The sequence below is a fragment of the Lissotriton helveticus genome, chromosome 1_1 (assembly GCF_964261635.1).
Source record: "Lissotriton helveticus chromosome 1_1, aLisHel1.1, whole genome shotgun sequence".
In the NCBI taxonomy this organism is placed as follows: Eukaryota; Metazoa; Chordata; class Amphibia; order Caudata; family Salamandridae; genus Lissotriton; species Lissotriton helveticus.
Genome location: NC_136057.1, coordinates 1,246,696,078 through 1,246,714,562, shown reverse-complemented (window position 1 = coordinate 1,246,714,562; position 18,485 = coordinate 1,246,696,078). Strand labels below are relative to the sequence as shown.

Here is an 18,485-nt window from a genome sequence, read left to right as displayed (position 1 = left end):
AAAGCCTCCTCCTGTTGCTAAGACCTAAAAAAAAAAATCACTCTTTTATCCCTCCAATATCCTTTTCAATCGAAATTAACAGACTAACATGTTCACTTCTCAAATTCCATATTAAACTATACTAATATACTACCCAAATAACTGAATAACATATCCACTACTCAAATTACTTCATATTTTTTTACTGTACTAATTTTCAACAGTAATCATTTATGGGTTCTGGAGTGGCATGCTACTCGCCAGAAAAGCGCTTCAACACCCATCAGGGGTAACACGTGCTATATGAATGCAAATCTTTCTTCCCCTTTTATCCCTCCGCTATCCTTCTTACTCTGAGTAACTGACTAATATCCACCACTGAAATTACTTAATATTTCACCATATTAATTCACCACAAATCCTTTGTAGGCTTCCTGAATAGCGTGCGTCAACAAGCGCTATATAACTCCAAACCTTTGTCCTCCTCTATTCTTCTGCTATCATTCCAAATAACTGACTAACCTATCCACCACTTAAAATGTACTTGCATGTTTCACTATACTAATTCAACACTAATCATCTGTGGGTCCCTGAGTAGTGTGCTACTCGCCAAAAAAGCGCTTTGACGCCTCATCAGGGGTAGTAAGCGCTATATAAATGCAATTACAATACAATTACAATATAAGATTTTCCGGGGGGGGGAGATTTTCAGATAGAGCTGCGTATCATCCGCGTACATATGGAAGAGAATGTTCATTGTATTTAGTGCATTAGCTAGTGGTTCCAGGAATAAGTTGAAGAGTATGGGAGATAAGGCGGGCCCTTGTGGGTCCCCTGTGGATAATGGTGTGGGCTGGGAAGTGGTTCACCTTTATTCTTTGGATCTGTGATGGAGGTAGGACGAGAACCATTGCAACACCAGACCAGAGAGGCCCATCCTGAGCTCCAAAATAGCTAAGAGGATGACGTGATTTAGTGTTGAACTCAGAGGAGAGGTCAAGGAGGATTAGGAGGCACGATTCATTTTGGTAAAGCCTTTTTAGCATGTCATCCATAATATGAATGAGAGCCGATTCAGTCCTGTGTCCACTCCGAAAGCCAGATTGGTGTCGGTCTAGGAGTTGGAAATTCTCAATGTGCGCGCAAAGTTGTGATTGAACACATTTTTCAAGGAGTTTGGCCAGAGTAGTGATGTTGGAGATAGGGCGGAAGGTGTTCAGGTCAACACTATCAGCATTAGTCAGTTTTTTAGTAAAGGTGAGACCTGAGCTACCTTTAGGCAATCAGGGATGGTACCTTGAGACGAAGAAGCATTGATAATCCTTTTCCAAAGGGGGATGATGACTTCCTTGATTTCTTTGAAGACGGAGGGTGGTAATGGTCGCTAAAATGATTGGATGGGTTGATACTCTGAAGAATCTTGTTAACGGCTCTTTCGCTGAAGGGAGTGAAGGTGGCCCATGCAGCATTATTCTTGGTGCTCAGACTAGTTGGTTTGAGCTGTTCGAAGAGGGCCGGAGGGTGCGCAAGCCAAAAGGATGGCAAAGAGGCCTTCTTAGAATTCAGTTAGATATTGATGAGTCTTGATTTCTCAGTAAAGAAAGCAGCCAGAGCGTCACTTGAGGGTGGGCTGAGTCCTGGGTCAATGCGATTGGGAGCTTCAACCGATTGTTGTTTTAATAATTTCAAAAAGATTCTAGGGGCGATTTGAAGCTTGAATGAGTTGAAGTCTGAAGTAATCAGCCTTGGTGCTCTTAATTTGTTTGTTATAAGTGCTCCTTACTGTTCTAAGGACTTTTAGCAGATTAGAGGATGGTTTGGATCTCCAAGATCGGTCAATTGCTCTTAGGTTGCGACGTTCAGAGTTTAAGCTATCATTGAACCATGGTTTGGAGATTTTTGTTGACACTTTTTTTGTTGGAGTGGGGCAATGGAGTCCAAGATACTTGAGATAGTAGAGTTGTAAAATTCAGTGAGTAAATGAACCTCTGGCATGTCAGCTTGGGAGGAGAGGGCAGATTTACATTGGGTTGCTAGTTCAGCTGTATTGATATGTCTAAGGTCCCTTTTCCATATCTTCAACATTTTCGGATGCCTGGCTTGTGGTCTGGTTCCTCCCTGGGTCTGTTATTCCAAAATAGGGCAGTCCTTCTTATGCATTCACCTGGCAGTAGTATGTCAGATTTGCTGTCATGTCATAGGTTTCTGATGGTGGTATCATCTGAGGCTTTCCCATCAGAGACCAAACGGTTTCCTGGACTCTACTCAAAGCAGGAACTATGGGGTTGGATGAAAGACTTACCTATTTATGGCAGGTTTTCTGTTCCGCCAAACCCTAAAGGAGGCCTTAAATCCTGATGCAGGCTCATTTGAGTCCTTGATTTCTTTCATGTGTTGGCCTTCACATGCCTCGTATTCTTTATGTTTGTTAGTATCAGCTTCTGGCTGCTTATTTGTTAGTGTTTTTGGTTCAAGTCATGTATTTACTTGTCGGGGGTGGAAAGGTATGGACCTCAGAGGGCATGAGGTGTGTGGCTGGAAAAGAGGAAGAGTTTTAGTTCCTTCGAGAGCACAAGAGTGAAGAGATTGATTGCTCAGGATGTGACAGTATAGGAAGAGAAGGCCTGTCCTTTTTCTTTCCATTCTAATTAGATCTCCACATTCATAAGGTGCATGCTGCAAGTGGGTCAGAAGCACGGAGAGAGGGGGTTTCAGCTAGTAGATTGTGCATACTAGTATGACTAACCTTGTTAATGGTAAACACCTCACAGGAGGGAGAGCAAGTAAAGGTCTCAAATGGTAAGAGTAATGTGTTTGAACATGTTTTTTTTAACTTTGTTTACAATTGTAGTACAACGAAGAGATATAGTCATGAGTGGTATCTGTCATTAAATTACAATTGTGATGGATGATATGGAGGACCAAACATCATAGCAATGTCTAACATGAGTAGTGACTATCGATGCAAACATACTAGCTAATCATCAAAGAAATACAGTCCAGAGGGCCCATCCCACCACAGCAAGAGCATTCTCCCCCCTCCCCCCCCTGTAGCAGGACCACACGCTAGCACATTCCCAGCCTCATAGATTCAAGTAACATATACAAAAAAAAACAGAAACACCGAGGTGTCATGAAGCAAGGGAAATCAATTAGTCGGAAAGAGTGAAGCTAATTACCCTACCCCTGTAGGGACAATGCCCCATTCCAGTTGGGAATCAGTGGCCCGTCTAGCTTTTTCCACATAAGACCTGTATGGACCCCAGATGTCCTTGGGGCTGGAAGAGCCAGGCAGTGTACTTGAATATATTTCGCTGTTGATGTTTTAATAGGCCAGACTGTTCAGTCAGCCTTGTAAAGTGGGAGTTGACCGTCAGCCCCAGTGAATAGCTATTTCCCTCTTGGCTAGCAACAGGCTGAGGGATGCAAACCTCCGGATTCTTTTAGGAAAATTGAACACGTACCACAGAAGTGCCACTTCAGTTGTGGGGGACGAGGGACAACTCGGTCATGTCGCCCAGTGCACTATGCACCCCCTCCCAGTATGACTGTAGTTTTGGGCAGGGCCAAGTGAGGTGTACAAAATCAGCATGAGGGGCATCACATTTAAGGCAAGTATGGGGTCTGGAAGGGTCCAGTCTGTGGGTCTTGGCAGGGGTGATGTATATCCTGCGTAGGAACCTAAAAAAGTGTAGAAGTTTATACCTGCTGTTGAAAGACACTTCCTTTGTTACCCCACTGCATTTAGCCTACTGGTCGTCAGTGATGGGGCGGCCTACATCGTCCTCCCAATGTTTGCGGGTCTTATAGTCATTAATCTGGATCATCGCAGAGCATGCCTTATATAATTTAGATATAAGATGAACCCCACTGTCGTTTTTAATGATGAGCGAGAGTGGTGTAAACGAGTCTGGTTCAATCAGCTAACCAGGTAGAGTGGCACAGAGCGCTGAGCGAATCCGGCCTAAAGCAAAGCTGTCCATAAAAAGTGGTGTTGTGGAAGCGGCCATCCTCTGTTGGAGAGAAGATGTGGTCATCGGGTATAAATCACACAGTTTCGAGATGTCTAATTTGGCCAAAGTGTGCTGCACCAGTTTTCCCCCTATGATTGGCAACCAACGGGCGTTAGGGACAGGGACAGCCGAGGTATACAGTGTGGAGGCGCCGATGAGGCATCTCAGCTTATCCCAGGCCCAGCTGGTGGTGGAGGCGGTCTGAATATCATTAGGGTCTCTGGGTAAGCCCTGGGGTAACACAGTAAATAACTGCTCGGGAAGGACGAAATCAGCCTCAGGGTTATACCATGCAAAGGCATAGCTGCATTGGGCTACCAAATAGTACAAGTGGGAATCCGGAACACCAAACGCTCCACTCTCATACGGTAGGGTGAGTACCTGCCTGCGCATGCCGGCCTGTTTACCCCCCCGCCCCCCCAGACCAATCTGATAAGGTGAGACCGTAACGTTGAAAAGAAACTGTTCGAGAGGGATATGGGAATATTGTTGAAAAGATATAGAAATTTAGGGAGCACAACCATCTTAATGATTGCCTCCCTGCCAGCAATAGACAATGGAAGCCACATCCATCTTTCCACTTGGGCCTCAAAGGCCCCGATTGCCCGCCCGCGATTAAGGCGGAGGATTTGAGCAGTCTCCAGATAGATATGTATGCCGAAATACTTGACAGAGTCAGAACACCATTCCAGGGGGAATTCACAGTCCCAAGAAGTCGTATTGGATGTTAAGGGAAAAATAACCGACTTACGCCAGTTGATACCCAGGCCGGAGTGTTGACTGAATCGGATGATCTCTCTAATGAGCGGCTCCAAAGTCACTTGGGGCTCTCTGACATAAAGGATGATGTTGTCTGCATAAAGTGAGACCAGAAGAGGGCCGGTGTTAAACTGAAGGCTTCTCTGAAGGTGCCTATCCTGAAAATGTAGAATTAAGGGGTCCATAGGTGAAATGAACAATAATGGGGACAGAGGACACCCCTGCCGGGTGCTGCATGAGAGTGAGAAAGGACGGGAGAGCATGCATTCAAGCAAAGTCTCGCCGTAAGGCGGCAATATAATAGTGCAGTGGTGGCAATAAATCCTACCGGCATTCCCATCGGTCCAATAACCTCAATAAAGAAAGGCCACTCCATCGAATCAAAAGCCTTCTCGGTGTCCAGTAGGATTGCTGTGGCAGGGACCTTGGGGTTAATCCTGTGGAGGACAGAGAGCAGCGCCCTGAGATTCAGCAAAGTCGATCTACAGGGGACAAAGCTGTACTGGGTTGGCGAGATGATAAATTCCATCAGTTGGGACAGGCGGTTGGCGATTATCTTCGCTAAAATTTTATAATCCAAATTCAGAAGGGACAGGGCCTATATGACCCACATAGTGAGGGGTCTTTGCTTGGTTTAGGAAGAAGTATGACGACCGCCTCACGGAGAGTGGGGGGAAGAATTTGTTTCTCGAGGGCTTCTGCGTACACTTCAATAAGTTGCGGAGCCAAAAGGTCTTTGTACGCTTTTAAAACTCCCCTGTAAAGCCGTCCTGCCCAGGGGCAGAAGAGCATCGTAGATTATCAATGGCGTCAAGGACATCGGCCTCAGAGGTTGGCTCCGGAGAAGTCCTGCATGTGTTATTTCAAGTATACCAATGCGATCTCCGATAAATAAGCTTCCTGGGCTGAGGGGTCACGCCCCACACGGGAAGTGTAAAGTGATGTAAAAAAGTTGAGAAATTCATCACAAATTACCGGGGTGCTGGAGAGCAGCTTGTCATTGGAGATCGGAGCTCAGTGATGTAGGGCCTGCTGTATGGGGGCGAAGCATCTGAGCCAACACACGGCCCGGACGCTCACCTTTGCCGTATTGCAGTCGAGTATTTGCCAAGATAAAGTATTTCGCGATCCGCGTTGTCCCTGTACTCGGTAAGAAGGGCTAACCATTTGCCTGCTGTGTCTGTGTCAGGAGTGAGTGTTGAAGTGTCCAGTTCTGTCAGGTCGTGCTCCAAGTGTGAAAGCGTAGTACCGAGGTCCCTGAGCACTCCAGCATGTTTGGCGATGCAAACACCTCTGATGAATGCCTTGAAGCCCTCCCAGAGAATTACCAAGTGTCAACTGAGCCCGTATTGATAGTGAAGTATTCTTCAATAGCTTTGCACACTTCTGAATGGAAAAGGTCCTCATTAAGGGCGCGACTTGGGAAGCGCCATTGCCGTTCGAATCTTTCAGGTCGGAGAACCCTAAGAAGAAGTTTAACCGGGAAATGATCCGAGTAAGTCCTTGGTACAGTCACAGGGGAATGGACCCAGCTGGAGATGCCAGAAGAAACAAGCCTATAGTCGATTCTAGTCCAGGTGTTGTGTTGGCCAGCGTAATGCAAGTATTCTGTGTGGGATGGGTTGCGCCTGCGCCCAATATCTAAGCGAGAGAAGTGCTCGCAGAGTTGTAGGAGAGCGCGGCGGGCACGTGGTTTAGTGCCAGTTGAGGCAGTGGTTGAAACTTGTTTTGGCTAGAGATGAAATGTGTGAGGAAGGCAACCTTTGAGGACGGTGATGGGGATTTCTGGGAAGCTTCTGATCAGGACATTGCCCAATCATTTGGAGGAGGATGATTGAGTTAGAAGGAAGAATTTAATCCATTGCATACGACATAGCATAACTTAGCATAATGGAATCCTTCTATAATTATGATTTAGTTGGTGTTGTGGTAGAGAGTGCTGGAGAAACCTTCAAAATGCATATTGTTGAGCTATTCTTTTATTTGGGGATGCCCACCACTGATAAAGTAATCTGATTTGGCTGTTGAATGAGTCTCTTCAAACATATTATCACACTGTAACTAGCCCTAAGGAAGGTAAAGAATAGTGTTTGAAAATCTTTTCAAGGAATCTGATGTCCTGACCCTAAGACTTTTGCTATCCTAAGTCCAGGGAGTTTTACTCACTGGGAAAACAAAGCTGATATTAACCCCCCCCCCCCCTCAAACCTCGCCCTCCCCATGAAGTGGTATTGCTGAGTTAGGAACACCATACATGTAAGTTGTATGTGGGACAAAATCTGCCATCCCTCGTGCAAAAGTCATGATAATGGAGTTCTGATCTCACCTACCTTATTGAATGAATGAGATTCGATTTGTATACTGCATTGCAACCCTGAGGTCTCCCAGCGCTGAGTGATAGAAGGGCAGGAAGAAACAGCCACAGTGCTATGGGTGCGTCCCGAACAGATGAGTTTTCAAAAGCTTCTGGAAAGCCAGAAGATTGTTGTTTTTTTTGCAGGGCAAGGGGGAGGGAGTTCCAGATTTTTGCAGCATTAAACGAGAACGAGCGTCCGCCCCATCTCGCTTTTCGTATCTTCTTGGTGGAGGCTAGGCGCAGGGAACCGGAGCGCAGGGCTCTTTGAGGAAGATAGGAGGTGACCAGAGGGTGCATAATCGCCGGACCAGTCTTCCTGATGGCTTTATGAGCCAGGCACATAGCCTTAAACTGTATCCTGGCTGAAATGGGGAGCCAGTGAACTTTCCTCAGTGCTGGTCTTGCAGACTGCCAGCGCGAAGTCTGGAAAAGCATCCGGGCTGCACAGTTCTGCGTTACTTGCATTTTATTGATCGTAGATTGTGGAGCTCCAAGATATAAAGCATTCCCATAGTCCAGGCGAGAGAGTATAAGGGCCTCAACCATGACTCTTCTCGCCTGGAATAGGAGGAGTGGAATGATTTTACGCAGCATTCTCATCAGACCATAGCAGGTGGCAGACAGTTTGGTGGCCTGGCAGGAGCAGTCAAGAGAGCTATCGAGCCACATGCCAAGGCTCTTTATCAGTGTCTTTGGGGGTTGAGGGGGGCCCAAGCAAGCTGGCCACAGGGGAGCGGGGACAGAGGATGAAGGATTGCCCAGAAGCATAATTTCTGTTTTGTCCCCGTTGAGCCTAAGGCATGAGAGTTCCATCCACTCGGCCACCGCCTGCTAGACGACCCTCAGCGTGATTTAAGGATACCACTAGCTGAGTGTCGTCTGCATAGGTGATGATCTCAATGCCGAATGGATGGACAATCCCTGCCAGAGGACGCATATAGATATTAAAAAGCGTGGGGCTCAGGGCAGAGCCCTGAGGAACCCCACATCTAAGGGGTAGCCTGGAGGACACCACATCCCCTCTCACAGACCTGGAAGTAACGGTCACTGAGAAAGGATTGGAACCAGGTCCGCGCCGCACCCAACACTCCCATACTTTTAAGTCGGTGGGCAAGAATGTTATGATTGACCATGTCGAACGTGGCACTGAGGTCCAGGAGGATGATGGCAGCTGTTCCCCTTTGGTCCAGTAGCCTCCTTGCCTCCTCCGTCACCGTCAACAGTGCCGTTTTATTAACTAAAGCTATGTGTTAAGTAAACTACCTGGTTAAAAATGTTGTCTACTAAACACAATATTTGCCTAGCTGTGCCTGTTCCTGGAAGAAAGTAAAAGAGATAAACTAGATAGAACAATATAGTGTATTTAAGGCTTGAACCTTGAGGACAGCATCTGCATGTTCATTGTGGTGCCAAGAAAGCCAAATCGGTGTCACCATCAGATTCAGAATCGTGCAGCAGTTAATGGCAGGTGGCTGCCTTTTGTCCCCAAACTTGATATCAGAGATCTTGCTGTTGCCTGGAGAGTCAGAATGCTTCAGTGCCTAAGGAGGATTAAATTCATGTTTTATTTATAAACTATGAAGATTAGATATGTGGCACAGGGTGTTCCAACGTCCCACAGAAACAGTTTGGTGGCAAAAATCCCTGGGTGTCAGATGGTTAGCTGAGAAATCTACTTCAATTGGTGATTAAACAATCTCAAAATGTAAAAGCCTTAAGAAAAGACTCAAATAATCTGCTTGTGGGAGCGCTGTGGGCTGAGCAAGCGCCTGCAACATCCAGGAGGCTCTGGAGGCTGCGACGGACTGACAGCCCCTCCCTGAAACGCCGAGGGCTTAAAACACTGCTCGAGCCTCCCGCTCCGCGGGAGACTCAACGCTGCTTGTGGGAGCGCTGTGGGCTGAGCAGTCAACTACAACATCCAGGAGGCTCCGGGGGACGCGACGGACTGACAGCCCCTCCCTGAAACGCCGAGGGCTTAAAACACTGCTCGAGCCTCCCGCGTAAACGCCGAGGGCTTAAAACACTGCTCTTTGACGTGAACATCTAGTATGGGTAAGCGGAAACTCCATACTTCTCAGGATCAGGGGGGAGTAAAAGCAAAAGTCCCTAGGAAGTCATCTTCAATTATCTCTTACTTGACTTCGGCGGTGGAAGTGTTAACATCGGAAATCGAGTCTGAAGAAAGGGAACTTGGTTTGGATGCAACTACCGCCCAAATATTAAGTACCCCACCCTGGTAACCTCTAGTGGAAAACATATCCCCTTGGAACCACGAGTGATTATTAACAAGCAATCTGGCATAGAGAAAATAGACCCCGTTGGTCCCGTGGTTACAGCCCAATGTCCCATAATTGACGACTTTGGCGGCTCCCCTATTCAGGTGAAAAATAACAAAGGCCAATCCAAGAAGCAATGTACTGTCCCAAAGAAATCCCTAAAAAAACGAACAGACGGGAAAAAGAACTAAAAAATCCCATACAGATTCGCAGTCCGGCTTTAACAAATATCACACAGTCTAATGTACGGGACATGATGGAGGAACTTTTCACATCCTGTTTTGAGCAGGCTTTATCTACTATAGCTAAGGACATTATTGATACCCTGAACACCTGTGTTGCTAACCTTTTGGATAAATGTGAGCGGATAAATACAGTTTTAAATATGCATAAATGTGATTCAGGGCTAGTTCCAACTATTGGGCCCCCTTCATGTTCTTCCAAATCTGCTATGGGGAAGACGGGGACAAGGGGGAGGACATGGAGCGCAATGTCCCTCACAGGTCGAAAAGTCCAGACAGAGACATAGTCTGACTGTGGGAACTATTGGCAAAAAAGGGGTTGAGGACCCTCAGTTTAGCCAAACCAGAAAAGTGGAGCTGGAAAGAAAACAACATTCTTGCAGGGAGCAGGGGTTAGGCTGGAACTCACAGCACAGGGAAAAAACTGTTATCCAACCAAGTATTAATCTAACCCCTGAAGCAGCCCCTTTGGTGGTAGTATTAGTAAGGTTTCCACCGCTAGTGGAGGGCGAAATTGAATCTACAGACGCTCTTCTTGCCACAACTAAAAAATGGTGCAACCATAATTGTACGGGTGGCTCAGAAATCTCCGCAAATATTACAATGGCAAGACGGGTGGGTTGGCTAGGATGCACCCAGAAGACAAATAAGGGTGATTGTGTTATTGTAAACTTTAACAATTCCCACGACGCCCTCCGGCTGTTGTGGGACGCCTCTGATTTACAGAGAGAGGAAGGCAAAATCAGGGCATTATCCCTGGGCTATTTCTATCCCCCTATAAGAGGGTTTAAGGAACACCCTAGATTTGGTCCTGGGTTAGGCAAAAACCCAAGAACGACAGACTGGCCAACTCACAAAAGCACAGTTAGGGATTTTAGCCATAATAAGGTTAGCACGGACTCTGTTCCTACCCCTAGATCTTTGTGTGCTCAGGTATCTTTGAGAGACGATTCTCTGTTATTATCTAATAGGTTTTCACCTTTGTCTCAAATAAATGAGATTGACTGACTAAGTCCTACACAGGAGATCTCTCGGCCTCTCTCTCCCGAACATGAATCTATCCCTGAGGGTGCTAAATACCATCGATTGATGAGCTGGAATATTGCAGGCATACGTTCGAAAAGGGACGATCAAAATTGGCTTAAGCTAGTAGCAGCCTGTGAGGTTGTCACCCTCCAAGAGGCCTGGGATAAGGAAAATGATTTCTGGGTGGATGGTTTTAAATCCTATTTTCAGCCAGCTCATCCAACCTCTGCAGGGAGAGCTAAGGGGGGTTTGATGCTCCTTGTTTCAGTAAGACTGAAGGGAGTGGTAAAAATACTAGATGTTGCCTCCCCAAATTGTCTAATAGTGGAAATCACTAATGTGAATAGCGCAAAACCTTGTTAATTAATTTCTATAATGCGGAAGAGAGTGAGTATTGTAATGAACATCTCCGCTTTGTGTCAAGGTTTTTAGAATGATATAAAATACAGCAAACCACTTTTGTTTATATTGTTTTTATGGGGGATTTCAATATTCACTTATGTAATGCTAACTGTTGTATTAAGTTAAATCAGGGGCCCACCCATGCATCACTGCCGCATTTTGAACATACATATAAGGGGGAGGCCCTGGAAGAACTCCTGGCTTCGCCTGACCTCTACGAACCAAATTCTTTTGACACTAAAGAGAGGGTAGCAACATTTAAGGGCCGAGAAAGAGAGTCGAATATTGATTTTATATTCCTATCCCCTGCTCTATTAGGGCATGTATTTTTTTATAATGCTACATATTCCCCTTTTAGTGACCATAATCCGGTGATATTATTGCTAGACAATGGTTCTGCACTCTCAGATACCACGGCAAATAGTAAAGGCCCTAGCCACATCAAAACTCAAGAGCGAGGGAGGAGGCTAAAATGGGCAAAAATAGTCCCAGATCATTTCTTTATTAGCCTGAGTGCAAAGGTTAACACTGAAATCCGAAAATGTATTGATTGTTCTACTGGGGATGGGGAAATTATAGCAGCATTTGAAACAATTTGTAAGGTGTCATCCCCAGGCCAAAATCATACCCAGTAAAAAGATGGTTTGATTCAAAATGTTCAAGGGCTCACCAAAAACTGGCAAAATCGCTGAAAACTAAACCTAGGGACAAAACTTTGATAGCTAGCCTTAGAAAAGAATATGAACAAACCTTACAAATTCGTAAAAATGAAATCAAAACAGAGGCTTGGGAAAGTTTAATGACAAAAGAAGTCCTTAAGGATAGCGCTAAGTTTTGGGCGATTGTAAACAGCCCCTTGTTTACAGGGGATGAGAATGGTTTACTGGAAACTAATATTCCTGAGAAGGAGTGGCTGTCTCATTTTAAAAATATATATGCAAGTAATGAGATGTTTGATCCATTTGTAGCCCCTACCAGTAGTCCTACCCCCTCTAGATTAGTGTTTGAGGAGGAGGATGTGGAGCTTGCAATAATTGAGTCTGCGAGTAATAAGGCCCCTGGCCCGGATGGAGTTCCTATGAACCTTTATAAGAGTAATTCTAAACTATGGGCGAAAACTTTAACACATGTTTTTAACTCCTCGGTTATTTTGGGGTTTCCTGCCTCTTGGGCCCACTCTATTATTATACCTATATTTAAAAAAGGGCAGAGAGGGGACCCAAGATGTTACAGGCCCATTTCTTTAATAGACTCCTCTGTCAAAATCTTGGGTAAGGTTATATTGGCAAAGATTTCTGAGTGGGTGACTGACAATAGTATCTTAACCGATTTCCAATATGGTTTCAGGCCTGGCAGAAGTACGATAGATCAGTGCCAAAACCTGTATCTGTTAATTAATAAATACACAGTGGCATCCAGGGGGTCTTTGTATTTAGCCTTCATGGATTTATCCACAGCGTTTGATTTGGTAAACAGGTCAAAGCTGTGGACGCTTCTACTTGATATAGGGATCGATCCTGGCCTGGTCTACTTTTTAGTAGACCTACACCGAGATTTATTGGCATCGGTCAGGCTGTCTCATGCTGGTACTTGTTCGAGACATTTTAAATCTGGTAGAGGGGTCCGTCAAGGATGTATATTGGCCCCTCTACTTTTTACTCTGTATATTAATGCCATAGTTAAATCCCTGGACACTGCTACCCTGGACGTTCCGCGTATAGGGGACAGTACCATCCCGGTTCTCCTATACGGGGACGATGCGGTCCTATTAGCCCGCACCCCGATAGGTCTACAGAGACTATTGAATGCCTTTGGGGAGTTTATGGACTCTATGGACCTGGTAGTAAATAGTGGGAAATCTCATACCATGTCCATGGGGTTTTGCAAAAACAAAGTAAGGACTTTTTATTGCAAGGGGGTGGAAGTCACAAGGGTGAGGGCTTTTACTTATTTAGGGGTCCTGTTTGATGATCGTTGCTCCTGGGCTCCCCAGTTTTTAGCAAAAAAAAACTGCATTGGGAAGATCAACTTCAGCTGTTTTAAATTTTGCTCAGCGGCTAGGAGAAAGACCATGTGAAGCGATCCTCTCTATTTATAAAGCAAAATGCCTGGCTGCAGTGTTGTATGGTGCAGCTATCTGGGGATACAAACATGTGGAAGAAATACAAAAGGTGGAAAACAAATTCCTCCGCTCACTCTTATCGATTCCCCAATCTTCACCCACGTGTGCTACCCACCAGGAACTGGGGATGGGGTACTTATGTGATCAGATAGGCATGGCCCCTCTTATCAATTGGATAAAAACATGGCTTAACCCAGAACTGATATTAAATCGACAGATTATTAACGATTGTGTCAAGTTAGAAAAGGGGAATGAAATACAGTGGCTTTTTTATATAAAAACAATGTTTGCGAAACTTGGGCGTGTAGATATTTTTGAAAATCCTTAGGGTATTGTGAGAGGGGATATCAATTGGGTCAAAGTGCAATTCCTGTCCCAAAGGTCCCAGGATCGGGAGGAAGAGGAATTAAAAAAACCTCTTGTTAGGGCTCATTTTTTACTGGTTACTTCACCATCCATTGAGCCCTACTTAAAGTTAGTAACTAGGCCATATCATCGCTGGTTGCTAACTAAATTTCGCTTTAACCTGATTCATTTTTTTTGTCTGGGATCCTTTGAAGGATGGACTAACCCTGAGGATAGTGTACCCTGTAACTGTGACAGTAGTTCAATACAAGACACAATGTACTTTACACTTTTTTGCGATTACTACTGTGAAATCAGAGCCAAATTTATAATACCACTATTAAAGGGGAAGGGGTTTCTACGGGCTAAGCCTGCTTTACTGTATTTACAATTGCTGGACAACCCCTGGAATATTTTTAATATTGCAAGCTATTTTGTAGCAGCTGGTAGGTTGAAAAAATTAAGTCGCCTAAATATGATTGTATGATCCGCGTCTTTTTTTAATTTTATTTTATGGATGTCAATATTTTGCACTTTTAATATTTGTAATATTTCAATTATACTATGAATTGTGTGATGTGATTTTAGTTAATCGATTAAAGTGGTTTTGACTTGACTTGACTCAAATATTCATTTATGAGTTTTCACTGAACCCCTATATGACCAGAATTTCAAATGTTTGAAACAAGTAAATATTATGAAATGGATGAGGCAAATCCTTCTTATCAAGTGTGGGACAATTTCATAACACCAGGGACAAAAACGGTCAAGGTAGGTATTATTGAAGCGAGTTCCTCATGAGGGTGTTATGCTTTGCGTACACCAGTTGACTTAAATGAATATGTATTTCCATCCCACCGCCCTGTAATTTGAAGTGACAGTCAAGCCAGCCTTCCACTTCATTTAAGGAGCACTGTGTCTGGTTCAGTGACAAGACTGAACACAGCCCCCTCCCCCTCTTCCCCACCAGTTGCATATCTGAGACATAAAATAATGTGGCAGATGCTTCTCTCCCCTCCTGTGCATGTAGATTCACCTGTGCAGGCAACCTAGTGATATGTTTGCCAGCTCCACATTCTGCCAGGTAGCCCACAGGGTGGAAGTGCTGACTTGAAGAGGGACCTCAGCCTGGGATGATTACACTGCTATACTGATATCTGCCATCAACGTGTAATTTCACGCAAAGGTCTTACTTCCCCAGCAATTTGGCGGCAAATTTACCTGTGGCCATTGGAGAAGACTGATGGAGCTGTGATGATGTCTAGGCATGAGTGAATGCAGTGCGTCGGCCCTAATTTGTGCATATCTGAGATTGTGCAGTGGCATTCCTGGCAAAAACTTTATTTCTGTCTGTGTCATAAATAAGAAAAGGCAAACAGGGTTTTGATTCTTGTTTCTTGCCCTCTATGATACTGGCTCCTGCTTAATCTTTCAGGTACAAGCTGTGTGTTCTGCATGTTGGAAATATTTTCAAACAATTGGGACTACATAGATTATTAAGTTGTATGTTTTAAGTACATTGAATCATAATATAGCTGGTTGTTGTCACTGAGCTGCTATTTTTCTTTTCTTTTGTACGTAATTTTCAATCAATCGCATGAATTTCAAAAACGATTCCACATGCCACAGCTGCTCAGCACAAATTAATATTCACTTTTGCTAAGAGCTATTTGTCAGAATGCACTAGGCTTGAAATCCGGGTACAATTTCCACACATGTACGAATTCGCTGCCAATCGAACAGTGATAATATGTTGGCTTGAGGTATTCTAAGAGAAATAAGATGTGGATAATAGAGAGAAACGAAGACACTAGATATTGTTACCATACCTGGTCACGCAGCTGGACGCAGTCTGTACTTCAGTAGCATTCATATATAAAAACAAGAGAAGGATTTTACTGATCTTATCATTCTAACTCCGAGATTCCATTACTCATATTGCATTATCATCTACCTTTTAACAATCTGAGTATTCCTGACTCTCAATGGTATAGTGAAACTGTAGCTTCCTAGAACTGAAACACAATTAAAATGTATGTAAAATGTGCAAAGATTATTCTGAACTTTTATGGGTATACCACAATAGAAAACTAGCTTCAGTGCTGTACTAATGTGTCTGTGGGTTGAATTGCTTTCAAAGTCACAGGTTCGTAAACTGCATCATAATAAGTGCACATTATTTTTATATAGTTAAACTAACAGCAAACGATGACTTCCCAACCTAAGTTAATACAATATTATCCAGTTCATTTTCTCACCAGCCTCCAAAGACTAACCCTCTCCTAAGTTTAAAAAATCAGCAAGATCGCAGCTACAGCAACTACCTATCTCGATTGTATAGCAGAGACGATGTAGACAACGGACAGTCTAGGAGTTCTAAATGGCAACATCTATTTGCATTCTCCTGTAGTCATGTGGCTCCATGGGGCATTTACCTTTTCTTGGCTTCACTCGTGTAGATTGCCTAGCAGAGACAAAAAGCTTCTTTCCAGGTAGATCCCACACTCTGTGCACACTGAAAGCACACACACTTGTGAAGTTTGGAGTATAATTAATCTGAGTAAGACTGGCAAACAGAGTAGTGGCCTGCCCGTTTTTAATCGTTTTATGTGTTCGCTTCCTCCAACTACTATTTGCTTTAGTTTTCTGTTACAAGTATTGCACGGGTACAGGGGAGCCTGTCTCTGGTGTAGGGGGTTGCTGGACCCCAGTTTGCTTTTTTATTTTCCCTCACCTGTTTTCGGCGAGCGCTGTAGCAGCGCGGGGTTTTAGACAAACCCCTCCATATGACGGGCTTTTTAAGAAGGCATAGAGCACGTCCGCGCAGCCTGTGACGAGATCTGTGTAGACCATGCTATTCATTATTCATTTCCTTGTATGCGCTCTGGCGCCGCTTGTGGAAGTGCCTCGCTCCATTCTCTTTGGGCATCGAGTAGGAGTGGGCTGCCCGTTTTTAATCTTTTTATGTGTTAGTTTTCTCCAGCTATATATCTACTTTAGTTTTCGGTTATCAGTATTGCACAGGTATGCTAACGCGGGATTACTGGTTACTAATTATCTTACCAAATCCCATTTCCTGTCGACTGAATCGTTGGTACCTGTCTTGAGTAAAAGGTAATCTCGCAGTAAACAATCAATTTAAGAACTTACACCACTCTAAATGACCACTGACCAAAATTAAGTTTTAAAGATTTAATATAAAGTCAAAGATAACTGAAGATACAAACTTCTCAAAATGAGATTCAAGAGGTAGATCGGTATCACTATGAACATGAACTTTTTGAATAGTCTGAGTCTGAAAAACAGAATAATAAGTACAAGTTCGAAAACCATCAGGTTTGCCAAAATGGATACAAGTTGCAACCTCAAAGTCATTACAGAAAAGAAAATTAAGGTTAGTCTGTCCCTACACTACACTAAATGACATCCCTACTTAACAAGATCTTTACCCTCTAGGTGTCAGCCGTGGTGATTTCCTAAGAAGATCACGCACTTCTCTTTGTCTCTTCTCTGATAATGGGTCTCTCCTGATCAGCCTATCTGCCTACCCATCCGCTTCCTTAGGCTCCCAAAATCATCTGCTCTGCTCTCCTCCCGGGTCACTTTCCCTAATACCAAATCACATTTCCAATAGAAACGCCCCTTGGGACGCCCCTCACGTGGTACATCTTTGCGCGGTAAACTCCATGATGGTACTCTTGAAGACCCTCGTTATAGTTGACCTTGGTTCCCAGGCTCCTTCTTCCGTGCGCTGATACCCCCTGAAATTCCTGGAAACTCCTACAGGCCTGCGCAAGGCGCCACTGAACAAAGTCCCTTTCATTCGAGCTGATTAGGACCCTCGCACCTGCATACAGCTCGTCCTGCAGTGGGCCTCAAATTCCAGACTTCACCATATCTTAGGCCATAAAACACTCTCAGAGCTCCATACTGGACACCTCACGACCTCTCCTCTAACGAGCACATGACGATTTAAACTACATGACATTATCTGTTCTGGCCTACTTGATTTACATGCAGCAGGTTCCTGCACTCTTAAAACGTTAACTTGATTTAAACAGCAAACATTCTTAACTAGCAGACGTTTCTAAAATAACACATCTATAAAGCATATACTTTTAACCCTAAGTTCAATAGTACATTTTGAAAGAACCATGTCAACTTTATCTCACATTATTTTAGCAGCACGTTCAGGTTTGCTGTGAATTGCCCTAAGGCCTACACAAAATACTGGAATCCAAAGTTACATTTAATTTGGACATGACTCTTTTTAACATGAGAACATGAGGTTTTCACATATACTCCAACATTTCTACATTTAATCTCACACCGTTATACTTATGGTTACTCTACTTAACATTCTATACATTTCGCTATTGAATATAAAACACTCGTGTGCAAAACATGTTTAAACTAACTACGTGCTTGTAAATATGGCGTACTTATACATTTTTTTTCAAACTTGTGCTCTCTCAGTCCCCCCTTTGATGACCTTTAGGGGTCATCATTACCATGACACTAAAATGTAGAACCTTTAAAGTGAAGACAGGGTAGTACCACTTCTTTTCATACTCTCTAATGCTTTCAGACTCTTATATTGAGTGTCCTGCATCGCTGTCAACTCTTCTTCCTGTTTCTTCATAGCTCTCTGTAACCTATTTGCTCTATACCATTGATACAAACGCACCAATCCCCACAAAGTGATTACACAAATCATTACTATGATGATGGGCTTCAATATGTACCAAACGATACCCTTTCCTAAGTTGGCAAACCAACTTCCAACTTTACCCATTCCATGACCTACTTTTTCCCACACATTTACCTTTGCCAGGTCCTCAATTTCGTAGTGTATGGCAGTAATGTTTTGTATATACTTCTCTAGAGGCTTTGAATTGTCTGGAATGTAAGTACAGCATTCCTGTACCTTCAAGGCCCTACAGACTCCTCCCTCTTTTGCTA

At 44.0% G+C, this 18,485-nt stretch overlaps 1 protein-coding gene across 2 annotated transcripts in view; it reads left to right on the top strand.

Annotated features, from left to right (window-relative positions):
- Positions 1 to 18,485, top strand: part of CPNE8 (copine 8) — a 1,123,798-nt gene that overhangs the window by 94,112 nt on the left and 1,011,201 nt on the right. The window lies entirely within an intron of this gene.